The sequence below is a fragment of the Somniosus microcephalus genome, chromosome 19 (assembly GCF_052327205.1).
Source record: "Somniosus microcephalus isolate GS21.2 chromosome 19, FLI_Smic_1.0, whole genome shotgun sequence".
In the NCBI taxonomy this organism is placed as follows: domain Eukaryota; kingdom Metazoa; phylum Chordata; class Chondrichthyes; order Squaliformes; family Somniosidae; genus Somniosus; species Somniosus microcephalus.
The window spans coordinates 77,533,368-77,557,050 of NC_141005.1; positions in this window are offsets into that span (position 1 = coordinate 77,533,368).

Consider the following 23,683-nt stretch of genomic DNA (forward strand, 5'->3'; position numbering starts at 1 on the left):
GTGAGGAGGGAGAGGAGGGAGGTGCGAGGAGGGAGAGGAGGGAGGTGCGAGGAGGGAGAGGAGGGAGGTGCGAGGAGGGAGAGGAGGGAGGTGCGAGGAGGGAGAGGAGGGAGGTGCGAGGAGGGAGAGGAGGGAGGTGCGAGGGAGAGGAGGGAGGTGCGAGGAGGGAGAGGAGGGAGGTGTGAGGAGGGAGAGGAGGGAGGTGTGAGGAGGGAGAGGAGGGAGGTGTGAGGAGGGAGAGGAGGGAGGTGTGAGGAGGGAGAGGAGAGAGGTGTGAGGAGGGAGAGGAGAGAGGTGTGAGGAGGGAGGAGAGAGGTGTGAGGAGATGAAGTGAAGTGAACAGGGTGAAGAGAGTAGAGGTTCACAAAGGACAAACACCAGATGACATATGTGGACAGTAAGTAGTTGCAGGAGGATAGATTGTTTCAAAGAGAGTGTACGGGAGGTGTAAGTTATAGAAGGTGCTCATAAAAAGAATTATGCATTTATTTATACAGCTGCTCATCTTGTTGAAATGTCTCAAAGCTTCACATGATGAATTCTTTTTGAAATGCAGTGACTATTCCTAGGCAAATGCACCCGTTACCATGCGCCAGCAACATCTCCCAAACAACACTTAGATAAATGACGAGTTAATCTGTTTTTAGCAGGGTTGGTTAAGGGACGACTATTGGCCGGGACACTGGGGGTACTCCTTGCTCTTCTTCAAATAGTGTCATAGTGTCCACCTACACAGGCAGCTGAGCCTTTGGTCTAAGATCTCATCTGCAAGAATTATCTGCATCTCGATTATGTACTCAGAACCTGGTGTGGGACAATTGTGTCAATAAAGATGATCAGCCGCTATTAGTGCCCCCGCAGCCGAAATTGAGTGGTAGTGCCCCAAGAGGGAAGCGAGTGCTACTGGAAGCACCCCGCTTCCCTCTTGGGGCGCTGCGAGGGAATATCGTGGCGCCACAGTATTGCAGGCCTTCCTCTCCTTCTTAAAGGGGAGGGGCCTTGCGCAGCACGACCCGAGGTCCAGCTGGACCACCGTGATCGAAGTGCCAGCAAAAGAGCCCGGCACTCGAGAAGTGCCGGGCTCATGGAGCGCAGCCGGCTCTCCGTGGCGGCGGGGGGGGGGGGGGGGGGTGCTCAGGAGGCTGGAGACTGCAGCGGAGGCAGGTGCCAGCAACAAAAATGGCTGCCCGGCACCTCGCCATTAAATAGCGCCGCCCCGGCCGCAGGTAGGCCCCCCTGACCACGTCTGACATAGCGTCCAGTGGTAAGTCAGGGGGCGCTACTGAAGATTGCGGCCAGGGCGCTGTGCACGGCGACGACGTCAGCAGGCAGCGCAGCACCACGGGTCGCTACGGTTACCGCCACCACTAACCTCCCGCTAAATTTCATGGGAGGCGTTGGAGGTGTCGCACCCGGGCGCAAGTTGCTTTGCACCCCGTTAGCGCCCTTTTAGGGCACTAACGGGAGGCGCAAAGCAACCGAATTTTTCTTGCAGTGTACTGGAGTAAGTGCTGCTCATTGGCCATTATTAGGACTGTGCTTGGAAGAACCTATCACAGAAATCACAGAAACCTCACAGTGCAGATAGAGGCCATTTCGGCCCATCGAGCCTGCACCGACACATATCCCACCCGATCCCCGTAACCCCTACACCAACACATATCCCACCCTATCCCCGTAACCCCACGTATTTAATCCCCCTAACACTAAGGGTCAATTTATCATAGCCAATCAACCTAACCTGCACATCTTTGGACTGTGGGAGGAAACCGGAGCACCCGGAGTAAACCCACGTTGACAAGTTTAAAATAACCCTGGCTCCCCGTGCTCACCACTGCACTCCGATGTCCAGGTCCCAAAGTTTTCAACAGTCACTCATAAATTTTACAGGGCAATGCAAGTTAAAACTACAAACAACCTAGTAGAATTTTGTTATTTACCCAACTCTTCAGTGGTGCTGCAAGTTGCCAGGCAACTCATTCCTTCTTACCATACAACAAGGGTAATTAATGATTTCCCAATGTCTACAGAATCAATCTCAAGCATTCTCGTAAAGCTGAAACTGCCATTCATTCTGTTTAAAAATAAAGAACCTCAACTACAAGAGCAGTGAATACAGCGCTGCCTGAAGGAAGGCTCTTTGTGCACAGGCTTCCTTCCTGTCTTATAATAATCAATCTAAATTTAAACACAGACCTTATGCTGAGGAACTTAGAGAAGATGACAATTCTGCATCGCGGGATTCTTCACGACCAGCAGCCTGTGACAATGGCTGCAACCTACACATAGGCAGTGCAGCTTCTACATATCAAGCAGTCTGCCATGCCAAACAAAGTAGTCCGTGCTTCCCTATTTGAATGTGGATCCAGCACAGGCGCTATATTACCCACTCTCAGAGGACTATTTCATTGCTTTCTGCAGTCACGCCAGCTCTCTGCACAGGATTAAGAAAGAACTTGCATTTCTCTAGCGCCTTTCATACCTCAGGATGCCCCAAAATGCTTTACAGCCAATGAAGTACTTTTGAAGTGTAGTCACTGTTGTAATGTAGGAAACACCACAGCCAATTTGTGCACAGCAAGGTCCCACAAACAGCAATGCGATCATGACCAGATAATCTGTTTTAGTGATGTTGGTTTGAGGGATAAATGTTGGCCCAGAACACCAGGGAGAACTCCCCTACTGTTCGAATAGTGCCATGGGATCTTTTACACCCACTTGAGGACAGATGGAGCCTCAGTTTAACATCTCATCTGAAATAGACATTTAATATTTTTACAGCTATCAGTTGATTTGCTGAGCATGCCTCTTCCAAAAGATGGGATTTAATTCATCCAGAGCCTAGCATTAGAAGTCTGTAATAGATGATAAGGCTGAGAAAGATCCTGAGCTTAAAAATGGCAATTAATTATTTTGAATTAATGTGCTTGTCACACAGGGGATGCTAGCAATGGGAATGGGACATTTCCACATTTCAGGCATCCAGTGCTATTAACTTAGGGACTGAGCAGCCGGTTGCAAAGTAAAGCTTCAGCTATGGGCCTGCTATGTGCCTCAACTCCCCCTCCTGGAGCATGTCCTACTGTACCACTTCATACACCGGTCATCAGGCTGGCAGAATGATGGGTTTTTTGTTGTGGTCATATGCCCATTAGAAGCTGGGTGGAGACTGCCCAAACTCAATTTGCACAGGACTCTAATCGATATTTGAGATAATGGGAATTGGTATGAAGCACAAACATGTAAAAGTTACGGTGGACTTCACAGAATATCAACTCAATCCGTGCAGAGTGACTCAATGAATATTTGCTGCTGTTGCATGATTGAATACAAAGCTGATAAGGAATGTGACTAAGATATAATGTTGAGCAATAGATCAACAATGTACATTTCTACAGCACTCATGTACAGTTACACATCTATGAGCACCTTATAGGATGATGGGTAGCGAGAGGACAGTGAGCAATAGGGAGAAAGGGGCAAGCACAGAGGGGCAAAAGCACTGTAACAATGAAAGATCTTAAGAAGGCTTGAAGGAAGTGACAAGGGGGATCTGCTGAGGGAGGAGGGCCTTCCTGATGGCAGTGCACAGTGGCTGAGGAGGTGGCCTTTAATGGTGGAATAAGCCAGTCTCAGAGAAGCAGAGGGTACCTGCAGGCGCATACAGTTCGAGGAGATTTCAAAGAAAGGGAGGGGCAAGGCTATAGATGAATTTGAAGATAAGGACGAGGATCTTGAAGTTAATTTTTAAGGGCCAGTAAGGAGGACCTGTTTCCCAGCAACGGGAAATGAAATCTGCAACCACTACAAAGAAGGCATGGCTGGAGATGGCCCAAGAAGTAAGCAGCAGGAGTGTCATAATGAGGACATTAAAACGCTTCCTGAACTGTATCAATGACTGATACGCTTATCAATTACTTCATAAAAGGTGATGAGTCGAAGAAGAGATGATGAGTCGAAAGAAGAGATGAATAAGGCTTTTATTAGCTAAGAAGAGACCATGCTTCTTCGTGAGTGACTGAACAAGTCTGAACGAAACCCACACAGTGGTGGGTGGAGTCAGCTGAGGCATGCCTCCATACACAGCGCCACCCAGAGGTGGCAATATACAATACAGTGGTTTACCACATTCACCCCTTGTTTAATGTGAAGTCCGGCGGGGTGAAGGGTACTACAAGTTAAGTCTATCAGGAGGCCTTGTCTGACGTCCTGATCGTCGTGGTGGCGGCGGTGGTGTTGCAGCATCCGACGTCGGGTCTGGTGTCTGGGTGGTTGGCGAAGATTCCTGGGGCTTTGGCATGCCGTCTGCAGGGGTTGGGTTGGGAGGGGTGGTGGGGGATAACAGTGGTAAGGGGGATAACGGTGGTAAGGGGGATAACGGTGGTAATTCAGGGGTACCCGAGGGTGCGAGATCTCGTATGGAGACCGTGTCCTCCCGCCCGTCTGGGTATGTCACCCAGGCATACTGGGGGTTGGCGTGTAGGAGGTGCACCCGCTCGACCAGGGGGTCCGTTTTATGCGTCCTCACGTGCCTCCGCAGTAGGACGGGCCCAGGAGAAGTCAACCATGCCGGTAGCGAGGTTCCCGATGTAGACTTCCGGGGGAAAACGAACATTTTCTCATGAGGGGTCGCATTAGTGGCAGTACAAAGCAGTGACCGAATGGAGTGAAGCGCTGCAGGGAGGACCTCCTGCCAGCGGGAGGTCGGAAGGCCCTTAGATTTTAGTGCTAAGAGGACTGCCTTCCAAACCGTCGCGTTCTCCCTTTCCACCTGGCCGTTCCCCCGGGGGTTGTAACTGGTGGTCCTGCTCGTGGCGATACCTCTTGTTAGCAGGTACTGCCGAAGTTCGTCGCTCATGAACGATGAGCCCCTGTCGCTATGTATATAGCTGGGGAACCCGAACAGAGCGAAGATGTCATTCAGACACTTGATGACCGTGGTACTGGTCATGTCTGGGCAAGGGATGGCAAAGGGGAAACGGGAGTACTCATCAACTATGTTGAGGAAGTACACATTGCGGTCAGCGGAGGGGAGGGGCCCTTTAAAATCGACGCTCAGGCGTTCGAAGGGGCGGGTGGCCTTGATCAGGCTTGCTCTGTCCGGCCTATAGAAGTGCGGTTTGCACTCGGCGCAGATTTGGCAGCTCTTGGTTATGGTCCTGACCTCCTCGATGGAGTAGGGCAGGTTACGGGATTTGATAAAATGGAAAAACCTGGTGACCCCCGGGTGGCAGAGGTCATTGTGGAGGGACTGCAGCCTATCACTCTGCGCGTTGGCACATGTACCACGTGATAGGGCATCTGGGGGCTCATTGAGTTTCCCTGGCCGATACAAGATATCATAATTGTAGGTGGAGAGTTCGATTCTCCACCTCAAGATCTTGTCGTTCTTGATTTTACCCCTCTGCTTATTATTAAACATAAAAGCTACTGAACGCTGGTCAGTGAGCAGGGTAAATCGTTTCCCGGCCAGGTAATGCCTCCAGTGACGCACCGCTTCTACAATAGCCTGGGCCTCCTTTTCGACGGAGGAGTGTCTCGTCTCGGGGCCCTGGAGGGTCCTTGAGAAAAAGGCCACGGGTCTGCCCGCCTGGTTAAGGGTCGCGGCTAGGGCGAAGTCGGAGGCATCGCTCTCCACTTGGAAGGGGATGGACTCATCCACCGCGTGCATTGCGGCCTTCGCGATATCGTTCTTGATAAGAGTGAAGGCTGCACACGCCTCTGGTGTCAGGGGGAAGGAGGTGGCTTTGATGAGGGGCCTGGCTTTGTCTGCATAGAGGGGCACCCACTGGGCGTAGGAGAAAAACCCCAGGCATCTCTTCAGTGCTTTTTGGCAGTGGGGAAGGGGTAGCTCCATTAGGGGGCGCATTCTGTCGGGGTCGGGCCCGATGACTCCGTTCTCCACCACGCAGCCGAGGATGGCCAGGCGCTTGGTGTGAAACATACATTTTTCCTTATTGTACGTTAGGTTCAGCCGTTGGGCCGTACGGAGGAAATTTGCTAGATTAACGTCGTGGTCCTGCTGGTCGTGGCCGCAGATGGTGACGTTATCCAAATAGGGGAAGGTTGCCCGCAGCGCGTTCTGGTCAACCATTCGGTCCATCTCCCTTTGGAAGACCGAAACCCCGTTGGTGACGCCGAAGGGGACCCTAAGGAAGTGGTAGAGGCGGCCGTTTGCCTCGAAGGCAGTATACTGGCGGTCCTCATGGCGGATGGGCAGCTGGTGGTACGCTGACTTAAGGTCGATGGTGGAGAATACTTTGTATTGCGCAATCTGATTGACCATATCAGATATGCGAGGGAGGGGGTACGCGTCCAGCTGGGTGTACCGGTTTATGGTTTGGCTGTAGTCGATTACCATGCGGCGTTTTGCAGTGGTTTTAACGACTACAACCTGGGCTCGCCAGGGGCTAGTGCTACCTTCGATAATGCCCTCCTTCAAGAGCCGCTCCACCTCAGAGCTGATAAAAGCTCTGTCCCCGGCACTGTACCGCCTGCTTTTGGTAGCGATGGGTTTACAGTCGCGGGTGAGGTTAGCGAACAGGGGAGGGGGGGGGACTTTTAATGTGGAAAGGCTGCAGGTGGTTTGCAGCGGGCGATTTAAAAGTTGTTGGTTGCAGACTGTGAGTGGGGGGAGGGGTCCACCGTATGCTAGTGTGACACTCTTAAGGTGGCACTGAAAATCCAACCCTAGCAGGACGGCAGCACAGAGACGGGGCAGGACTAGCAGTTTAAATTTTTGATATTCAGTGCCCCCTACTGACAGGGTCACCACACAGTAGCCGCTGATGTCCATTGACTGGGACTTGGACGCCATAGAAATGCGATGGTGCGTTGGCAGAATCGTGAGGGAGTGGCTACGTACCGTGTCGGGGTGGACGAAACTCTCTGTGCTCCCGCTGTCGATCAGGCAACTGGTGGCGCGGCCGTTTACCGCGATATCCATCATGGAGCTGGATAGATGGTGAGGGTGGCCTTGATCCAGCGTCACGGAGGCCAGTATGTGGCTTAGTGAGTCACTATAGTCATCCGCCGAGACGGTGGTCGGTTCCGGTGACGAAATGGCGGTTGAGTGCGTTGGATACGATGGCGGCGGATGCCATGCGGCCGGGGGTACACAAAATGGCGGATAAGATGGCTGCTCCCACGGCCCGCACGCTGCGCTGCTGGCTGGCTTCCCCTTGCAGGCGTTAGCGTAATGGCCTTTCTTCCCGCAGCCCGAGCAGGTAGCTGTCTTAGCTGGGCAGTGCGCTCTGGGATGTTTTAACTGGCCACAGAAATAGCATTTTTGGGCCTGGTTACTGGGCATCGAAGCAGTTCTTACCGGAGGCTGCTGTCTCGGTTGGGTCGCTGCAGCGGTTGGTGCCGGGGGCGGCGGTCCCGTGTCCCACGGTTTCGATTGCCATGTCTCGGCGCCGTTACGGGGGTATGCCTCGAGGTTTCGGTGGGCCTCCTCTAACGAGAGCGCAAGGGCAATGGCCGTCTTCAGGTCGGGTTCCTTGCTTTCTAGCAGTCTCTGCCGGGTGTGGTCTGACTGGAGGCCCCTGACGAAGGCATCACAGGCGAGTCCCTGCGCGTGCTCCACAGCCGTTACCGCTTTACAATCGCAGTCTCTGCAGAGTGCCAGTAGCGCCCGTGCAAATGCCCCTACCGATTCTCCCGGTTGCTGCCTGCGGGATCCCAAGAGGTGTCGGGCGTAAATTGTGTTCACTGGGCGCGTATATTGCCCTTTTAGTAGCTCGAGGGCCGCCACGTACGTATTAGAGTCCCGGATTAGCATATATACTTGATGGCTCACCTGGGCGGTCAAAATTTTCAGTTTGTGATCCTCCTCTGTAACCTGTGAGATTGCGAGGAAGGATTCAAAGCAGCTCAGCCAGTGTTCAAACTTGGCTGATGCACCCACATCTTGAGGGTCGAGGTCCAGGCGTGGTGGTCTGAGGGCTCTCAGCAATGTCTGCTGTATCCGTTGCTGTTGTTGTTCCTCAGGTGTCGCCATTTAACTTTTAGCTAATAAAATTGATACGCTTATCAATTACTTCATAAAAGGTGATGAGTCGAAGAAGAGATGATGAGTCGAAAGAAGAGATGAATAAGGCTTTTATTAGCTAAGAAGAGACCATGCTTCTTCGTGAGTGACTGAACAAGTCTGAACGAAACCCACACAGTGGTGGGTGGAGTCAGCTGAGGCATGCCTCCATACACAGCGCCACCCAGAGGTGGCAATATACAATACAGTGGTTTACCACAATGACCTAACCAGGTCAGGAAAGGGGAGCAAAGTTGCAGATTCACCTACATCCTGTAGTGCAACCCCCGCCCACCCCCACGCCAATTCTCAAGCGTACTCCATTCACATCACTCCTCACACCCACTTAAGTTTCAGCAGCACCCATTGTTCCATTTCAATGCACATCTTGACCTCCACCATCCACCACTGCCACACACCCCAACCCTCATGTAATCTGATACCACCTCAGTCAGCGCCCCTGATTTTTAGCATAAGTTTTAGGATTATAAAGGATATACGGCACATAAACAGGCCATTCAGCCCAACCAGTCCATGCCGGTGTTTAAAAAAAAAAAAATTATTCATTTTTGTGGGATGTGGGCATCGCTGGCAAGGCCAGCATTTATTGCCCATCCCCAATTGCCCTCAAGAAGGTGGTGGTGAGCCACCTACTTGAACCGCTGCAGTCCGTGTGGTGAAGGTGCTCCCACAGTGCTGTCAGGGAGGGAGTTCCAGGATTTTGACCCAGCGACGATGAGCGATCGGCGATATACTTCTAAGTCAGGATGGTGTGTGACTTAAGAGGGGAAATTGGAGGTGGTGGTGTTCCCAGGCGCCTGCTGCCCTTGTCCTTCTAGGTGGAAGAGGTCGCGGGTTTGGGAGGTGCTGCCGAAGAAGCCTTGGCGAGTTGCTGCAGTGCATCTTGTAGATGGTACACACTGCAGCCACGGTACGCCGGTGGTGGAGGGAGTGAGTGTTTAAGGTGGTAGAGGGAGTGTCAATCAAGCGGGCTGCTTTGTCCTGGATGGTGTCGAGCTTCTTGAGTGTTGTTGGAGTTCCACTCATCCAGGCAAGTGGAGAGTATTCCATCACACTCCTTACTTGTGCCTTGTAGATGGTAGAAAGGCTTTGGGGAGTCAGGAGGTGAGACACTCGCCGCAGAATACCCAGCCTCTGCCCTGCTCTTGTTGCCACAGTATTTATGTAGCTGGTCCAGTTAAGTTTCTGGTCAATGGTGACCCCCAGGATGTTGATGGTGGGGGATTTGGCGATGGTAATGCCATTGAATATCATGGGGCGGTGCTCGGACTCTCGCTTGTTGGAGATAGTCATTGCCTGGCACTTCTGTGGCGCAAATATTACCTGCCACTTATCAGTCCAAGCCTGAACGTTGTCAAGGTCTTGTTGCATGCGGGCATGGACTGCTTCATTATCTGAGGAGTTGTGAATGGCACTGAACACTGTGCAGTCAGCAGTGAACATCCCCATTTCTGACCTTCTGTTGGCGGGAAGGTCATTGATGAAGCAGTTGAAGATGGTTGGGCCTAGGACACTGCCCTGAGGAATTTCTGCAGCGATGTCCTGGGGCTGTGACGATTGACCTTCAATCACATCAACCATCTTAATTTCTGCTAGGTATGACTCCAGCCAGTGGAGCATTTTCCCCCTGATTCCCATTGACTTCAGTTTTACTTGGGCTCCTTGATGTCACACTTGGTCAAATGCTGCCTTGATGTCAAGGGCAGTCACTCTCACCTCACCTCTGGAATTCAGCTCCTTTGTCCATGTTTGGACCAAGGCTGTAATGAGGTCGGGAGCCGAGTGGTCTTGGCGGAACCCAGTATCAGTGAGCAGGTTATTGGTGAGTAAGTGCCGCTTGATAGCACTGTCGATGACACCTTCCATCACTTTGCTGATGATTGAGAGTAGACTGCTGGGGAAGTAATTGGCTGGGTTAGATTTGTCCTGCTTTTTGTGGACAGGATATACCTGGGCAGTTTTCCACATCGTCAGGTAGATGCCAGTGTTGTAGCTGTACTGGAACAGCTTGGCTAGAGCCACGGCTAGTTCTGGAGCGCAAGTCTTCAGCACAATAGCCGGGATGCTGTCAGGACCCAAAGCCTTTGCTGTATCCAGTGCGCTCAGCCATTTCTTGTAATCAGGCGGAGTGAATCGAATATTCTCCACTCGAGTCTCCTCCCGTCTTTCCTCATCTAAATCTATCAGCGTAACTCTGTATTCCTTTCTCCCTCATGTGCTTGTCTAGCCTCCCCTTAAATGCATCTATACTATTCGCTTCAACCTCTCCCTGTGGTAGCGAGTTCCACATTCTCACCACTCTTTGGGTAAAGAAGTTTCTTCTGAATTCCCTATTGGATTTCTTGGTGACTATCTTATATTGATGGCCTCTAGTTTTGTTCTTCCCCACAAGTGGAAACATTCTCTCTGTATCCACTCTATCAAAACCTTTCATAATTTTAAAGACCTCTATTAGGTCACCCCTCAGCCTTCTTTTTTCAAGAGAAAAGAGACCCAGCCTGTTCATCCTTTCCTGATATGTCTACCCTCACATTTCTGGTATCATCCTTGTAAATCTTCTCTGCACCCTCTCCAGTGCCTCTATATCCTTTTTATATGGCGACCAGAACTGTACACAGTACTCCAAGTGTGGTCTAACCAAGGTTCGATACAGGTTTAGCATAACTTCCCTACTTTTCAATTCTATCCCTCTAGAAATAAACCCTAGTGCATGGTTTGCTTTTTTATGGCCTTGCTAACCTGTGTCGCAACTTTCAGTGATCTGCGTATTTGTACTCCGAGATCCCTTTGTTCCCGCCTAGACTCGCACCCTCCAAGTGATAAGTGACCTCCCTATTCTTCCTACCAAAATGTAATACCTCACATTTATTTGTGTTGAATTTCATTTGCCAATTATTTGCCCATTCTACAAGTTTATTAATGTCCTCCTGTAATTTGTTGCAGTCCTCCTCAGTATTGACTATACCCCACAATTTGGTATCATCCACAAATTTAGGAATTGTGTTTTTGATTCCAAAGTCTAAATCATTAATGTAAATTGTGAACAGCAGTGGTCCCAGCACCGATCCTTGTGGAACACCACTACCCACCTTCTGCCACTGTGAATAGCTACCCTTTACTCCCACTCACTGCTTTCTGTCTTGAAGCCAGCTAGCTATCCATTCTGCTACTTGTCCCGACTCCGCTTTCTCTAATCTTGTTCATCGGTCTATTATGGGGTACCTTATCGAAGGCCTTTTGCAAATCTAGATAAATTACATCTACCGCATTACCATTGTCGACTTTTTCTGTTACCTCTTCAAAAATTCAATAAGGTTGGTTAAGCAAGACTTTCCCTTTTGAAATTCATGCTGACTATTCATTATTATACTTTTTGTTTCTAGATGTTCCTCTATTTTCTCCTTTAGTAGGGATTCCATTATTTTTCCTACCACCGACGTTAAGCTGACTGGTCTATAATTCCCTGGACATGTTCTGTCCCCCTTCTTAAATATCGGTATGTTAGTTGTCCACCAGTCCTCTGGCACTACACCTTTTTCCAACGAATTATTAAATGTGTAGTAATGCCTCTGCTATCTCTTCCCTAGATTCTTTTAAAATGTGTGGGTGCAATCCATTCGGACCAAGGGTTTTATCCTCTGAGTTTGATTAGTTTATTTAATATATCCCCTTTTTAATTTTAAAAGCACTTATCTCATTACTAATCTCATCATCCAATGTCATGTCCACCTGTTCTATCTCCCTGGTAAATACTGAAGCAAAATAATTATTTAATATTTTTGCCATCTCTCTATCGTTACCTGTAGTATTATCCTGTCTATCCCTTAATGGCCCTATTCCCATCTCAACCTTCCTTTTTTTATTGATGTGCCTGTAAATTATTTTACTATTTTATGTTCCTTGATAATTTAATTTCATAGTTCCTCTTTGCCTTCCTAATTGTTTTTTTTTTTACTTCTCTCCTAATCCCTTCGTATTCTCTCTTATCATGCACTCCTCTGCAGTCTATCTACTTAATGTATGTCTCTTTCCTTACCCTCAATTGTTCCCTTATGTCTTTATTCATCCATGGAGTCTCATTAGTGTTTAGTTTCTTCTTTCCTTTTAGCGGCATATATTTTTCCTACACTCTGTTGAACACCATTTTAAATGTTTCCCATTGTCGTTCTACATCGTTGTTTGCAAATATTGTTGCCCATTTTATCTTCCCAAGTTCTATTCTCAGCCCCTCAAAATCAGCTTTTCTCCAATCTATTAATCTAGTTTTTGTCATACTTCTGTCCTTCTCTATTATAATATTAAAGCGTATTATATTATGGTCACTATTGCCTATATGTTCCCCTACTTTTACTTCTCTTATCTGCTCTGGCTCATTCCCCATTACTCATTACTAGATCCAATAGCGAATCCTCCCTTGTTGGGCTTTTTACATATTGGGTTAGAAAGGAGTCCTGTAGACATTGTAGGAACTCCATTCCCTTATCCCCTTTACCTACCTCTTCTGTCCAATTACTATCAGGTAGTTGAAATCCCCCATGATTATTATTCTGTTTTTAACTCATTTCCCTAATTTGTCTGCATATTTCTTCCTCCACCTCCCTTCCACTATTAGGTGGTCTGTAGACTACGCCTCTTAGTGTGATTGATCCTTTATTATCTTTTATCGCTATCCGTATGGATTCTATTTTTGTCTTGCTGATAATGGCAGTAGAAATAAGTGACGCAGTTATGTTATCCCTAATAAGTACAGCTACTCCACCTCCCCCTTTTCCCTCTCTATCTGTTCAATGGCACTGTCAAAACGCTCCTCAAATGCATGCCAGTGCCACTCGTTCATGATGCATCTGCCTAATTGTCACCCTTACTGAATACACTGCATCCATCGGATGCACACATGCCTTACAGCCGCTCATTAGTCTGTCGTGCCATCCTTGCAGGACAGGAGCCCACAGAATACAAAGCAGAGGGCAAGGTCCAGAGGCACACTCCTACCAATCAGAGCTGAACAGAATGGAAGAGGAGGCATTGGAGATAAGCAACATCTCTGCCTCCTTCAGCATCAGAGATGGCAAGATTGGTAGTATATTGCTACAGAGTGATAGAATGAATCTCTCAGACCCACATCTCTTACAAGACTAAGTCATCTTGAGTTGACTTCAGCATTTAATCAAATATAATCAACATTTTTACATTCTCAAGTCTTCTCTCTTCCAAGGGCCATCACACAAAGAGCAGCAGCCCCTGCCATTTGCTGACGAGGATTCCTCAGAGAAGCTCATTCCTGCTGAGGGTCCACCATCACAGGACACATGGTTACCAAGCACCAGTGAAGATACGAGCACTTTGGTGTGTCCTCTTAGACAGTTGGTGGGATGTCACCAGGTGAATCACACTTCACAAATGAGCATGAGCAGAGAGTGGTGGTAGGGACAGCTGTTGCGAGTCAGCGTTGGAGGGCACAGTCCTCTCCAAGCTCTGCTCAGCTGGACACACATGCGGAACCCGGGGGCCATCAATGAAAAGGAAAATGATAAGAGGGTCAGCAGCAAATGTGCTAGGTACTGATTGTTGACGGAGTGCCTTGCAGGACAATGTCCCAGAGGATGGGGGAGTAAAGCTCAAACATTTCTGGAGTGATGGCACAGTTCCTTGTAAGATACAATCTTCCATTGAGAGAGTGGCCTCCTCTGTGGAACTTGAATCGCGGTGCATTATTGAATTCCTGCAGGTCCTGATGGCGGCCTTGCAAACTCAATGTCAACGTGTCTACTGCCTTACACAGGCTCACAGATTAGACGTGGGCTTCCAAGATGTCACTGATCTCCTCCAAGCTGCTCTCCCGCAGAGAGGCAGGAGTGATGTGCCACTGACCCAGGAGAGAATGGTGATAAAGGAGATGAAAGTGCGAACTCCTCAAAACGTTTGCACGTCTCACCCGTCAAACAGTACCCGACATGCTGCCTCCTCTCCCATTGGCCCAGTCTGCTCCTGTGCCCTAAAACAAATGCCTCAAAAAGCCAGGGAAAGGACACCCAGGGTCTCACACGCAGCACTCCAGCTTTGTGTATGGAGTCAAAAGTGGAAGAGAGTTCCTCTACCCACAGGGGACCAGGAGGCCCTCCAGAAAGAATGCGGGACCAGATCGCCGAGGCGCTCACCGCCAGCAGTGTCGCCCCCCCAGGACCTAGCTCCAGTGCCCAAAGAAATTTTATGACCTCAGACCAGCAGTCAAGTAAATGCATCTTCAAAAGCCGTCTCCTACCAACTGCACCACTAGCCCCACACACAGCTCCATGCACGAGCCCCCCTTCCCCACTCCATCACTCACCTACCAACAATCTCTACCAGACACGAGGCACACCTCACATTCCTAGCCTCACCTCAACCTCTTGGAGGAGACGGAGCTGGCCATTCTTGACAGTGGCATGGCTGATCCTTTGGCCAGCAGTGGGGCTGAAAGAATACAAGATGTTGGTATCTTCATAAGTTATCCTCCTTCTGACATCCCACAATCTCTTCTGATGTACAAGCTGCACATGGTGAAAGCATGCAGCTCTTGCTTTCCTGCCCTCCCCTCACCACAACCCTACCCTTGTGCCTTCCTCGTGTCAGAAACCCAAGAAATACAGCCTGCCCAGCCAGTGGTTGACCAAGAAGATGGAGAGGAGAATGAAGAAGAAACACAATCACTCGATTTGACACTCCCAGCTACCAGCTCTCAAGGTCATCTGCAGTGTCCCCCACTGAAAGTCAGCAGCCTTCCACCAGCCATGCTGCAGCCACTGGGGTAGCACTGCGTGACATCACTAGGATAGGCAAAGGCAGTCACTAAGGGAATGCACAAGGGTGACTGGTTCATTTGTTGATGTCATATTGGAGGCATATATGGATAAAGTTGGATTGGAAAGTTTGCTTTGTGGTGGCTTTTAGTTCAGCATTGTGGCCAAGAGGACGCTGTGATGGTCAGTAACAGAGGGAAGGTAAGATGTGGGACAAATGTTGAAAGGGGAATTGGGGTTGTGGTCACTGGTACCACAGGCAGATGATTCGATCCCAGACAGAAAGTGGCTGTCTGAGTTGGTTTCTTCCTCTTCTCTCTGCGAGCAGCTTGTCTCCTTTGCTGCCTCTGCTTCATCTCCATGTGCCCCACAGGACTGTGCGCAAGTGGTCTTCTGAGAGGTAAAATATTACAGATGCTGGAAATCTGAAATAAAAGCAGAAAATGCTGCAAATACTCAGGTCAGGCAGCATCTCTATCTGAAACGTTAACTGTTTCTCTCTCCACAGATGCTGCCTGATCTGTTGAGTACTTCCATAATTTTCTGTCTTCTCAGAGGCCTTCCTTTTCCATCCAAAGCCTTGCAAGTGTCCAACACTTCCTGCACACTAACAACTTTTTAAATGTATTGCACCAAGCCACTACTTCAATAAAATACTAAAAAAGTGTCCAAAAGCTGAAATCCAAACTTACTTGAAAAATGTGTGTCCCTTTAAGAAGCACTGACCGCGTCTCTGCAGTGCTGCTACATGCACGTTCTTTCATGCATGGTTTGGAGGGAGTTATGGCATGCGGTGACGTCGTAAATAGCAGTCGTGCGTCAAATCAGGCATTGCGCGCTGATTGACGTCACGATCTGCTCATTTGAATTTGAGGGGCTAATGCTAGCAGCAGCAGCGCAATTGACGTCACCAAAATGGCAGTCGCCCTGTCCCGTGTCGGAAGCAAGGCAGCTGCCATTTATTTCAGAAATATGGCGCTAGGTCAGCGGTAAGGTAGGAAATTTCTAGGTCATACAGGAAACTCTCTTAACTGGCAAAATTCAGGAGTAGGTTCAGGTGAGTTTTACTATATATTAGTGGCCGTGTAACCGGGGTTCCTGGATCTGTGGCCGTGTAACCGGGGTTCCTGCACCTCTGGCCGTGCAACAGGGACTCCTGGATCTGTGGTCGTGTAACTGGGGTTCCTGCACCTGTGGTCGTGTCCGGGGCTCTCGTACCTTGGTAAGTATACCTCTCTGTAATCTGGACTTTTTGATCAACCAGCAGCACGCCGGTCTCGTCGGTGCCGGATAAAAAAGAGTTTGCTGTAGTGTCTGTATATGGGAGAGATACTAAACTGGAAAGAATTATCCCATCTAAATTCTGTAAATTTCAATTATGCCTGACCGTATCAAATACTACATTCAATTAGAACAGACTGTCTCAGTGACTACTTTTAACTACAACTAATTGTCTCGTGTAGTACTGCTGGTTATATCTGACTGTACCAGTTGCCACTTCCAATTTTAGCAAACTTTCCCAGATACTCTTATCAATTATAACTGAATGCCCTCGGTATTATTTTTGATTATAATTAACTCTCCAAGGTACTACTTTGTTAAAAAAAGACTTTCACAGGAGCTGCTTTTAATCGTGATTGACTGTCCCAGCTAGTAATTGAATGATATCTGCCTGTTCCTCGTACTACTGTCCTAGCTCACTGTACCAGCAACTATGTTCAATTATAGGTGATTATTCCGATGCTACATTTAATCACAGTTGTCTGTAATACAGTAATAACTGGAACCAACTACCCTAGGTAGTACTTTCAATTCTATCTGACTGTCACAGTTAGCTCACTCTCCCAGCCAATACTTTCAATTACATCTGTCCCAGGTACAACCTTCAATTAAAGAACAAACAAACTTGCATTTATATGATGCCTTTCACTTCCTCCAGAAGTCCCAAAGCACTTCACAGCCAACTAAATACTTTTAAAGTGCAGTCACTATTGTTTTATAAGCAATGTTCCACGAACAGCAATGGGAGGAATAACAAGTTCATCTGTTTTTGGCGGCATTGGTTAAGAGTTATACGTTAGCCAGGAGAACTCCCCTCCTCCTCTTCAAACAGAGCAATAGGATCTTTTATGTCTCTCAGAGGCCAGACAAGGCCTCGGTTTAACGTCTCAACAAAGACAGCACCTCCAACTTTCCGCCTGTCCCAGGTATTAACCTGGTATTACAATATAAATATAGTAAATAATGAGAAACTGGTGTCAACCTGTATTTCGTGCTCGTGTCTCTGGAATGGGGCTTGACCCCACAACCTTCTGACTCCGAGGCAAGGCTGACTGTCCCAGCTACTGCTTGCAATTATACTTTACTATCCCAAGTTCTTTTAAAATATCTGACTGTCCCAGGTACTCCTGCCATTTGTAGCTGACTGTCCCAGGTAGCATTATTATTTCCATCTGACTATCCCAGGTACTCCATTCAATTATATCTGATTGTCCCAAGTATAACGTTGCATTACATCAGGCTATCCTAGGGACGACTTCAACTTGGGTATTGTTTCAACTACGCCCAATTCACTGGTAATCCACTTCCACATGTACTATACAACTGCCAGTTATATCAGACACCCAGATTCAATTTTCAATTATATCCCAGGTATTACTTGCAACAATGACAAAGCAATGGATAACTACAATCAATTATTCATGATAATATTAGGTATTACTTAGTTATATCCAAGTGTCCCAGGTACCACTTAATTAGAACTTTCTTATACAACTTTCAGTTATACCCAACTGTCCCAGGTAATACTTTCCGTTATACTCGACTGTCCCAGGTATTCACAGAATCACAGAATCACAGAAACCCCACTGTGCAGATAGAGGCCATTTCGGCCCATCGAGCCTGCACCGACACATATCCCACCCGATCCCTGTAACCCCGACACCAACACCAACACATATCCCACCCTATCCCCGTAACCCCATGCACTTAATCCCCCTAACACTAAGGGTCAATTTATCATAGCCAATCAACCTAACCCGCACATCTTTGGACTGTGGGAGGAAACCGGAGCACCCGGAGAAAACCCACGCAAACACGGGGAGAATGTGCAAACTCCACACAGACTTAACCTGGTATTACATAGAAATACAGTAAATAATGAGAAACGGTTTCCAATGGCTGAAGGCTCAATAATGAGGGGGCACAGATTTAAGATGACTGGCAAAAGAACAAGAGGCGACATGAGGAAAAATCTTTTTATGCAACGAGTGACTAGGATTTGGAATGGACTGCCTGGTGGAAACAGATTCGTTAGTAGCTTTCAAAAGGGAATTGAAGGAGAAAAATTGCAGGATTATGGGGAAAGAGTGGGAATAACTGGATTGCTCTTCGAAAGAGCCGGTGCAGACTTGATGGGCTAAATGGCTTCCTTCTGTGCTAAACGATTCTATGATTACTTTCGTTATACCCGACTGTCCCAGGTACTACTTTGTTATACCCGACTGTCCCAGGTACTACTTTGTTATACCCGACTGTCCCAGGTACTACTTTGTTTTACCCGACTGTCCCAGGTACTACTTTGTTTTACCCGACTGTCCCAGGTACTACTTTGTTTTACCCGACTGTCCCAGGTACTACTTTGTTTTACCCGACTGTCCCAGGTACTACTTTGTTTTACCCGACTGTCCCAGGTACTACTTTGTTTTACCCGACTGTCCCAGGTACTACTTTGTTATACCCGACTGTCCCAGGTACTACTTTGTTATACCCGACTGTCCCAGGTACTACTTTGTTTTACCCGACTGTCCCAGGTACTACTTTGTTTTACCCGACTGTCCCAGGTACTACTTTGTTTTACCCGACTGTCCCAGGTACTACTTTGTTTTACCCGACTGTCCCAGGTACTACTTTGTTTTACCCGACTGTCCCAGGTACTACTTTGTTTTACCCGACTGTCCCAGGTACTACTTTGTTATACCCGACTGTCCCAGGTACTACTTTGTTTTACCCGACTGTCCCAGGTACTACTTTGTTATACCCGACTGTCCCAGGTACTACTTTGTTTTACCCGACTGTCCCAGGTACTACTTTGTTTTACCCGACTGTCCCAGGTACTTTCAATTATATCAGAGTCTTAGTTACCACTTCCATCTGTGTACAAGGCCTTGTTCAGGCCACATCTAGAGTGCGGTGTCCAGTTTTAGTCCCCTCACATGGTAGGTGATAGAGGATCTGAAAAAGTTTCAGAGGAGGGCCACTAGACTGAATGCTAATTTAAGAGCGAGTCTTCAGTTACTAGGATAGGCTAAGTGCACAGGCTTTTTACTTTAGAAAAGTAGACACTGAGGAAATTTGACTGAGGTCTATAATGAAAGGATTAGACTCAATTTATGTCAATTGGTTACTCAAGCAAGATAGGTAAGAGAGTAAAACAGCATAGAACTAGATTAGATGTCGAGAGGTGCTTCTTTTGCAAGGTATCTGTGCAATTGTGGAGTGGTGAGGTCATCCACTGTGGACCTAAGAAAGATCGATCAGAGTATTTTCTAAATGACAAGAACCTAAGAACTGTGGAGGAGCAGAGAGATTTAGGGGTCCATGTACAGAAATCACTAAAAGCTAGTGGACAGATACAAAAAATAAGTTAAAAGGCTATTGAAATGTTAGCCTTCATCTCAAGGGAGCTGGAATACAAAGGGTTGGAAGTTGTGCTACAGGTATAAAAAGTTTGCGACAGACCACATCTGGAGTTCTGCATACAGTTGTGGGCACTGTACCTCCAGAAGGAGAATATTGGCCTTGGGGGGCAATGCAGATTTACCAGACTGATACCAGGGCTAAAAGGGTTCAATTATGAGGACAGGTTACATAGACAAGACTTGGATTCCCTTGAGTATAGAAGATTAAGGGATGATACAATTGAGGTGTTTGAGATAATTAAAGGATTTGATAGGGGAGATAGAGTAGTCGGAGAGGAATTTCCCAGAATTTTTTCTGGCATTAACTTTGGGTTTTTCCCTCTGTGTTTTTGCCTCTCCCGGGAGATTGCATGGCTGTGTGTAGGAGCGGGGAATGGGGATGATAGAATTACATAGAATTTACGTTACTGAAACAGGCCATTCAGCCCAAATGGTTTATGCTCTACACAAGCCTCTTCCCAACTTACTTCATCGAACCCGATCAACATATCCTTATCCATTTCTCCCTCATGTACTTATCCAACTTGCTTTTAAATGTCTCTGCTATTCACCTCAACCACTCCATGCAGTAGTCAGTTCCACATTCTCATCACTCTGAGTAAAGAATTTTCTCCTGAATTCCTTATTGGATATATTGGTGCCTAACCTGTATTATGGCCCCTAGTTTTGGACTCCCTCACTATATAAGAGTCTGCAAAGGGATATAGATAGACTAAGTGAGTGTGCAGTAATGGTCTCCTTATTTTAGAAAGGATGTAAATGCGTTGGAAGCAGTTCAGAGAAGGTTTACTAGACTAATACCTGGAGTGGGCGGGTGTCTTATGAGGAAAGGTTGGACAGGCTAGGCTTGTATCCACTGGAATTTAGAAGAGTAAGCGGTGACTTGATTGAAACATATAAGACCCTGAGGGGTCTGGACAAGGTGGATGTGGAGAGGATGTTTCCTCTTGTGGGAGAATCTAGAACTAGGGGTCACTGTTTAAAAATAAGGGGTTGCCCATTTAAGACAGAGATGAGGAGAAATTTTTTCCTGAGAGGGTCGTGAGTCTTTGGAACTCTCTTCCTCAGAGGGCGGTGGAAGCAAAGTCTTTGAATATTTTTAAAGCAGAGGTAGATAGATTCTTGGTAAGCAAGGGGGTGAAAAGCTATCAGGGGTAGGCGGGAATGTGGAGTAATCGGATCAGCCATGATCTTATTGAATGGCGGAGCAGGCTCAAAGGGCCGAGTGGCCTACTCCTGCTCCTAATTCGTATGTTTGTATGTATCCTTTCAAAATGCACCACCTCACACTTATCTGCACAGAAATTAATTTGCCATTTACACGCCCATTCTGCAAGTTTGATTGGGTGTAGACATTACACCATGTCAGGCTCACTGGATCAGCTGGTCTTTACCTGTCTCATAAGAACATAAAAAATAGGAGCAGGAGTCAGCCATTTGGCCCCTCGAGCCTGCTCCCCCATTCAATAAGATCATGGATGATCTGATCTTGGCCTCAACTCCATTCCCTGACCGCTCCCCATAACCCTCGACTCCCTTATCGTTCAAAAATCTGTCTATCTCCACCTTAAATATATTCAATGACCCAGCCTCCACAGCTCTCTTGGGTAGAGAATTCCACAAATTCACGACCCTCAGAAGAAGTTCCTCCTCATCTCCGTTTTAAATGGGTGACCTTATTCTGAAACCTCGCCCCTAGTTCTAGATTCTCCCAAAATGGGAAACATCATCTCTGCATCTACCTTGTAAAGCCCCCTCAGCATCTTATATGTTTCAATAAAATCACCTCATTCTTCTAAACTCCAATGAGTATAGGCCCAACCTGCTCAACCTTTCTTCATAAGACAACCCCTTCATCTCCGGAATCAACCTAGTGAACCTTCTCTGAACTGCCTCCAATGCAAGTATATCCCTCCTTAAATAAGGAGGCCAAAACTGTACGCAGTACTCCAGGTGTGGTCTCACCAATACCCTGTACAGTTGTAGCAGGACTTCCCTACTTTTATACTCCATACCCCTTGCTAACTACATGCTAACTTTTTGTGCTTCATGTACAAGGACCCCCAGATCCCTCGGTACTGCAGCATTTTGCACTCCCTCTCCATTTAAATAATAATTTACTTTTTATTTTTCCTACCAAAGTGGATAACCTCACATTTTCCCACATTATACTCCATCTGTCAAATTTTTGCCCATTCACTTAGCCTATCTATATTCCTTTGTCGATTCTTTGTGTCCTCTTCACAACTTGCTTACCCACCTCTTTTTGTATCATCAGCAAATTTGGCTACATTACACTCACTCCCTTCATCCAAGTCAAAATATAGATTGTAAATAGTTGAGGCCCCAGCACTGATCCTTGTGGCACCCCACTAGTTACAGTTTGCCAACCGGAAAATGACCCATTTATCCCGACTCTCTGTTTTCTGTCAGTTAGCCAATCCTCTATCTATCTATGCTAATATATTATCCCCAACCCTGTGAGCTTTTATCTTGTGCAGTAACCTTTTATGTGGCACCTTATCGAATGCCTTCTGGAAATCCAAATACACGACATCTACTGGTTCCCCTTTATCCACCCTGTTCGTTACATCCTCAAAGAACTCCAGGAAATTTGTCAAACATGATTTCCCTTTCATAATTTATAAATCCCTTTATAAAACATTATAACACTTTACAAATCTTTATAACACTTTATAAATCATTGACCATTAATAAAACATAACCCTTTTATAAATCATTATGACCAATAATAAAACATTATAAATCATTATCACCATTAATAAATCATTTCTATTCATTCTTGGGATGTGGGCGTCGCTGGCAAGGCCAGCATTTATTGCCCATCCCTAATTGCCCTCAAGAAGGTGGTGGTGAGCCGCCTTCTTGAACCGCTGCAGTCTGTGTGGTGAAGGTACTCCCACAGTGCTGTTAGGGAGGGAGTTCCAGGATTTCGACCCAGCGATGATGAAGGAACGGCCGATATATTTCCTAGTCAGGATGGTGTGAGATTCGGAGGAGAACTTGGAGGTGATGGAGTTCCCATGCACCTGCTGCCCTTGTCCTGCTAGGTGGTAAGGTCGCGGGTTTGGGAGGTGCTGGCGAAGAAGCCTTGGCGAGTTGCTGCAGTGCATCTTGTAGATGGTACACACTGCAGCCACGGTGCACCGGTGGTGGAGGGAGTGAATGTTTAAGATGTTCGATGGGGTGCCAATCAAGCGGGCTGCTTTGTCCTGGATGGTGTCGAGCTTCTTGTGTTGTTGGAGCGGCATTCATCCAGGCAAGTGGGTGAGGATATGGGGTAGGACATTTAGGACTGAGATTTGGAGACATTTCTTCACTCAGAGGGTGGTGAACCTGTGGAATTCACTACCACAGAAGGCTGTGGAGGCCAAGTAACTGAATATATTTAAGAAGGAGACAGATAGATTTCAAGACACAAAAGACATCAATGGGTATGGGGAGAGAGCGGGAATATGGTATTGAGATCAGCCATGATCATATTGAATGGCGGAGCAGACTCGAAGGGCCTACTCCTGCTCCTATTTTTCTATGTTTCTATAAAACCATGCTGACTCTGCTTGACTGTATTATGATTTTCTAAATGTCCTGCTACTACTTCCTTAATAATGGACTCCAGCATTTTCCCAATGACAGATGTTAGGCTAACTGGTCTATAGTTTCCCACTTTCTGTCTCCCTCCTTTCTTAAATAGGGGTGTTACATTTGCGGTTGTCCAATCCGCTGGGACCTCTCCAGAGTCCAGGGAAGTTTGGTAGATTGCAACCAATGCATCCACTATCTCTGCAGCCACTTATTTTAAGACCCTAAGATGCAGGCCATTAGGTCCAGGGGACTTGTCCCCCTTTAGTCCCATTATTTTACCGAGTACTACTTCTCCAGTAATTGAGATTGTTTTAAGTTCCCCCTTCCCTATAGCCCCTTGATTATCTATTATTGGGATGCTTTTAGTGTCTTCTACCATGAAGACCGATACAAAATATTTGTTCAAAGTCTCTGCCATTTCCCGGTTTCCCTTTATTAATTCCCCAGTCTCATCCTCTAAGGGACCAACGTTTACTTTGGCCACTCTCTTCCTTTTTATATACTTGTAGAAGCTTTTACTGTCTGTTTTTATATTTCTTGCTAGTTTA